Raw genomic sequence first — 6,409 nt, forward strand, 5'->3', positions numbered from 1 at the left:
GCAGTCTTGTTTCTCCTTTCTAGATTTTGTGTAAAATTATTGTTTTCCTTTCAGTGATTATGGAAATGTGCTTACATGTGCATGCAGTATGCAATGATCAATAAACTTCTCAATGCATACTTCTCTTGTTAATGTGTACTGCTTTATCATTTATTTTTAATGTATAAACAAATGGATTTACAGGTGTAGCTGAAATTATAACAGAAATTTGGGAAACTACTAACTGGGGCATGTTATGGCATGCATATTAGAGCCACATAGAGTTTTCATACAATATATCACATATCCAATAGAAGACGTATTTTCTTACAGGTATTTGACTTATATGGTATAAATTTACCACGTGTCTGAAGTGTGTCTGAAGAATTTAGAGCACATCTGTCCTCTGTCACTACCTGCAATGCTGTCATCATTCCTTCTTTATTGTGCCAGGTTGAAGCATTGACAGCTTTCAGGTGACACTTGAAAAGATGGCCATGCTGTGTGCATTTAATGTGTCTGTATATTACAAAATTAAAGCATGCATTGAGGTAATATTCTCTGCAGGCACATACCTTTTAAATCCCCTAAAACCACGATTAAAGGCATTACATTACTGAGTCTTGCATAATAAATGAAGTTTCAAACAAATATTCAAAAGAACATCAGACCCGATAAATTCTGTAATTATCACGCCTCTTGTGGAATTGCTTGTGTTTTGTTTCCTCATCCCTTCTTCCAGCCCATCCTTGACCTTGCAACAGCTCCCTGGATCATCCTTCAATAAAGGACTTGGGGTGGTTATGACTGTCCCATTTTTATGGACAGGTTGTTGTTCACCTAGATCACTAGATCATTTACCGCCAATAAAAGCTTAGATTTCAATCATGCTTCTTCTTCACCTTCATAAGAGTGTGACAATACTACTAAAGGGGTTACGTTACATGTCCCTCTTTAAAGTGCATATATCATGGATTGGTGACCCCATAAAAAGAAGATTTTTATTTTGTTTTGGTAGTAGACTATGTCAAATAGCAATTTTAAAAGTGCTAGGATCCTTGTATACTTGCAACAGGTTCCTTACATTTTCCAGAACCACCAATTTACCCGAAGACCAGAAACAGACATTAGTTTGGCTTAATTGGCCTTTTTATTTTCTTATTAATCACATCAATTATCTCTACACCAAACACAGACCCCATGACACTGTTGTAACAAACAAATTAGTTCTGGACCCCGAGATGAAGTTGAACAAGTGCGTTTTATTGCATGCAGGGAACAATCGGAATCGTTCAAAGATTATAGGTACTATAATTTATATAACAAACTTCAGCCATTTCTGACAAAAATTGTTACCATGCTAAAGGGGGCAGGCCAGCTGTGTTCGGACATTCTCCAGACCTTGAACACTTTGAATGGCTGGTCTCATCTTCCCATAGTTAGGGAGTCTCTAGCTCAAACTTGGAATCTCTTATCAGTTTATTCCCTTCCCTGCCATAACTCAAAAGTGCAAAAGCATGGAATGTTTTGTACCAAAAAAAGTCTGTGTGCAGAAAGAAATCAGTTAACCCTTTTTTCACATCTCATATCTTTCTTCAACATAAATAGTATGTCCAAGGGACACAGTCAGTTCTTAGTGGTTCAACAGCACATTTGGGAAGGAAAACAAATGGCTCAGGTTATACAACATAAATATTTCTAATCAAACAGAAAGAAACCATTTTTCCAAAACTGCCTCCATTCAGAAGCAGAAACGAGAACCACCAAAAAAACTCTTCCACAATGTCCAGTCTCTGCACTGGCCAGACTGTAATGAAAATCCTCTCACAGGCTGCACTCAGCTGAACATTTCCATTGCCCCACTATCAGCTCCCTAGGCCTCTTCCTCTGTAACTTTCGACCCTGGGTCCCAGAAAAAACAGTCCTGCATAGTACCTCGGTTCTATCACTAATATCACCTTTCCTCCGCAGATCAACTGTCAACTCTGTCCCGCTGTCTCACAGATAGCAGCTCCCCTTGTTCTGTCTGTCTTGTGTCTAGGGGCTCAGGAGAGGAAGAGAGAAAGCTCATCTGATCAAGCTCAGATGTTTTTTCTCTATAAGTTAGCCAATTCCCCTCAGAGGGGGTTATTGACAGTGTCCATCGGAGACAGGAATGTCCAGTTGAGTATCAAGAGGTAGCTTGCATCATTTTAGAATTGTCAGTGTGCAGATGTCCAGGTGACCTTGTACCCTATCACTTCTTTTTTTCCTTTCTTGCCCCACACTGGTCCAAACTGGCTCAGAAAACCCACACACTTCTATGTGCAAATACCTAAGGTGTGGTGTTTTGCGTTATGTCTAGGGAAATAGTATACTCTTCAATCCTTGTTGTGTCCTGCCCCACTACTTGTATTTGAACACTGAAGCTGAAGACTTTGGAGGAACAAATAGACACAGGAGAAGGACAGACAGGTATATACACATTGACGCAATCCTGCCCACCAAGTGCAATCTTAATTAAACACAGACCATAAGACTACTCTTCTTCAACTGTTGGCATTCTGTGATACATACAGTACATTGCTCAAAAGTACACTCAAATAGGATAAACAATGAATTGTATTTTTACCAAAATCACAGCATACCATCTCATTATAAACACTTTAAGTATTTTTAACCATATAACTAAATTGATTTGTGATAATACATAATAGTCAGTAATTTCATTATATATCAACTATGAAATATTTGTCTTAATCTTAATTTTAGTTTTCCTGCCTTTATCTAATTAAATTATTTCCCCTACCAAATACTGTATACTTCTTTACAAAGCCTACCTAAAAAGCTTCACCAGTGTCTGTTGTCATTCACATAAGTTTACAAAATATCAGACTTTTTCATTTATAACAAAAGAAAAAACATTTGCACTTATGATGGAATTGTAACAAAGTTATTATATAAATTCACCAGGATGGTTAGTTCCTAATCTTGGACAATTCTGAGCAACTACATTTATACAGATGTACTGTACCCATTTAAAATGCACAAGGTGCAATGTAGCATACCACAACAAGTGCTGCAGTATGGTGAACCAAACCGTGTCTCCCTGTTTTTATTTTTTCAAGTACTCTGATGCAGGACTGCAAACTCTGTAAAACTACGAGGTGATGCAGTAACTCCTTAATGAACTGTGTGTGGTTCTCAGACAAATCGTATTTTAATAAAAATTGAAAACTGATTATTTTAGATCTTAATTGTTAAAAATATATACAAGGCAGCTTTAAAACATTTTGTATTTAAAAGCAAATAAGCGTAAAAAAACGGGGACAAGTAGCGATTTGAATGACATACTTTAGGTTAGTTTGTTTTCACTAACTCTGCAAGCAATCATAACATCAGTCATTTCAATCAATTGTTGTTTGTATATGTTTCTATATATAATATAATATTTCTTTGAAGTGTAATGTAAAATGAAATACTTATAGTTTTAAATTTAGCTCGTTCAATCACAGTGACTACCGCGTGACTACGGTCATAGAATGGTCTGTCTGGATGAATTTCTCATGATATTGAATTTCTGTTTTCACATTTCATCTGTGGTACCCCTCCTCTGCCCTATCCCCGCCTTTGCAATTTTATACATCGAGAAGGTAATACTCAAGGTGATGTCAAAAACCTCCTTGAATGACCACATCATTTGTTTCTCTTTTTTTCCTTAATTCGGTTATTCTGTCAGTGAATTATAGATGTAGTATTACATTTCTTGCACCTTTTGGAGTAAGATAGAAACACAAATACTTTTGCAAGGCACAGTATTTTGTCACTATGATGTTTCAAAAACAGCAAGAATTAAGTAGTGTATTAGATACTGTACATAGAAGTGAGACAGCAAACATCAGCATGATTTTGTCATAATTGTTCCTCTTTTTCATTGATTATTAGTTTAACTAATGGCCTTAAAATAGCCTTCTTTTTTATTTAGTTAGTTGTAAATTATGGTAAATTAAATATCCAACCTTAAATCTACCCATCACTGGATTGACATTGTGTGAAAATCCAGCTTTTATTAGGCTTTTGCTTATAAAGGCAAGAAATCTTTATTCCTCTTGCCAAGCTGTAGATGAGTGATGTATGGACAGTAATTTTGCACTAATATGTAATACTGATTAATATGATAAATTAAGATAATACTTTTTGCATTACACGTTAATTATCTTAATACGATAATATAATATACAAGACGATAATTATATGAAATTAAGATATGATATAACATGTTTCTCAAATAGATGACAGTGTACGTCAAAGACTGAAGGTGTAAAGTGCACCAGAAACTGCAAAACGTTACAGGTCATCATCGGCTAGGTATGACATTAATCCAAAGTATTAAGCACTGTATGCCTCTCCTTTAGCTAACACTGTATGTATTTTGAAATGTTGGCTGTTTTGAAATAAGGCCTGGGACATGTAATTTCATTGGTCATTCATAGTCTGAAATGTATATAAATAGGACATGGGGAATAGAGCATTTTCACCAAGCTGATATATTGCACACACTACCTTATTCTTTTTAAGCTATTACAGCAATTAACAGGTACTAAACTCTACATTTCTTTTCCTTAACATTGACAAACATTTATGAGTACTGTATTAGACAATCCAAAATAGTATTTAAAAGCTCAAAGATAAAATGTATGCTATTAATGCATCCATTCATTATCAGAGATCCATTTATTATATGGAGTATAACTGTTTAAACTGTTTGATACTTAATTCTTTGTTGTCTTCCTTAGAATCCAGTGAATCATGAAGACGGCTCTCTTTCTGATGCTCCTCATTGGGCTGAGCATTGCTCTTCCAGTAAGTGTTCACTACATAAATGAAATGCTATTACTTACAGAGACTAGCAAAATAAATAACCTCACAGAGATACTAGAGCTGAGTATACTGTATATGTATATTATTTCAAATGTATGTTTGTTGTTTGCTTTTATCTATCATTTATGTTTATAAAGAAAACATTATTTTCTTTATATTACTTTCTCATACTGTACAAACTGCAAAAAAAAATGTGCAATACCTTAAATTACAGAGAGCTTGTAGAGCAAATTGTCTAATGCTGAAACTTTTTACTGAACAGTAAAGGTATTGCCAGAGCAACATTTTTACTATGAAACATTGTTTGAATATGTTATTCTTTTAACAGATCGAAGAAGACCATCACCGGGAAGCAAGAGCTAGCTCTATATTTAAACCAGTATGTACAGTACCTTTAATTATCTGGCTTAAAAAAGCCTTCTTATGAAATTGATGAGTAAATAAAATAGAAATTGGTTCATATTAAATCAAGTGGCCTCACCATGTTTTGTCTATAGGTGATTAGAACAGTCTAGATGAATGAAATGTGCAGCAGCTCATGTTTCAAAAGTTTCCTTTCATTATCTTAATTTCAATTATAGTTAAAAGAAAAATTATAGTTTTCTGTTATTTTTCCATAATAACTAGCATTCCAAGATGTATTTTTTCAATTATTTTTTTGTAATATAGAAGTCATTGTGCAACACTTAAATGTTTTTGTTTTTAAAAACCTTTTGAACAAAATGCATCTATCGAATTTCATAATTAAGAATCATAACTATCTGTACTTTCTTCATTATTCAACAGGCTGAAGCGAGCAGTACTGGCACTGGTGGTTTATCATCTTTATCCTTAACCCAGATTATCCAGATCCTGAAAACCCTGTTAAATACAATAAACCCTTAATATGGTAAGTATGTTTTATTTAAAATGTTCATTAGCCATACACTATGTGTGATCATAAAATGAGCTTTGACTGATGTAAGTACAAAATTGGCTTATTCTTCTTTCTCTTTTTTTAAAGAAATAACACCTCTCTAGAGGTTCACACTTACTTTATAAAATAAGCATAGAAAACTAACAATATACTGTAATCTTCTGTGTTCCACAGGAAGGACATGAGGCTTCACAAACTCCTGCAGCATCTCAAACTCTGTTTCCAGCTGGCTAAAATCAACCGTCCGCAGTCTTGTTTCTCCTTTCTAGATTTTGTGTAAAATTATTGCTTTCCTTTCAGTGATTATGGAAATGTGCTTACATGTGCATGCAGCATGCAATGATCAATAAACTTCTCAATGCATGATTCTCTTGTTAATGCGTACTGCTTTATCATTTATTTTTAATGTATAAACAAATGGGTTTACAGGTGTAGCAGAAATTTTTTTGGGGGGGAAACTACTAACTGGGTCATGTTATGGTCTGCATATTAGAGCCACATAGTTTTCATACAATATATCACATATCCAATAGAAGACGTATTTTCTTACAGGTATTTGACTTATATGGTATAGATTTACCACGTGTCTGAAGTGGGTCAGAAGAATTTAGAGCACATCTATCCTCTGTCACTATCTGCAATGCTGTCATCATT

General features: G+C 34.6%; 1 long non-coding RNA gene across 1 annotated transcript; it reads left to right on the forward strand.

The window, feature by feature from the left end:
* Positions 1 to 4,505: 4,505 nt before the first annotated feature.
* Positions 4,506 to 6,080, forward strand: LOC148840526 (uncharacterized). The gene is made up of 5 exons (XR_016090922.1): positions 4,506 to 4,555; positions 4,755 to 4,821; positions 5,168 to 5,218; positions 5,626 to 5,728; positions 5,930 to 6,080. It is a non-coding gene; the product is annotated as an uncharacterized LOC148840526 (long non-coding RNA).
* Positions 6,081 to 6,409: the final 329 nt, after the last annotated feature.

This window comes from Atractosteus spatula, chromosome 1 (genome assembly GCF_055471065.1).
Source record: "Atractosteus spatula isolate fAtrSpa1 chromosome 1, fAtrSpa1.hap1, whole genome shotgun sequence".
NCBI lineage: Eukaryota > Metazoa > Chordata > Actinopteri > Semionotiformes > Lepisosteidae > Atractosteus > Atractosteus spatula.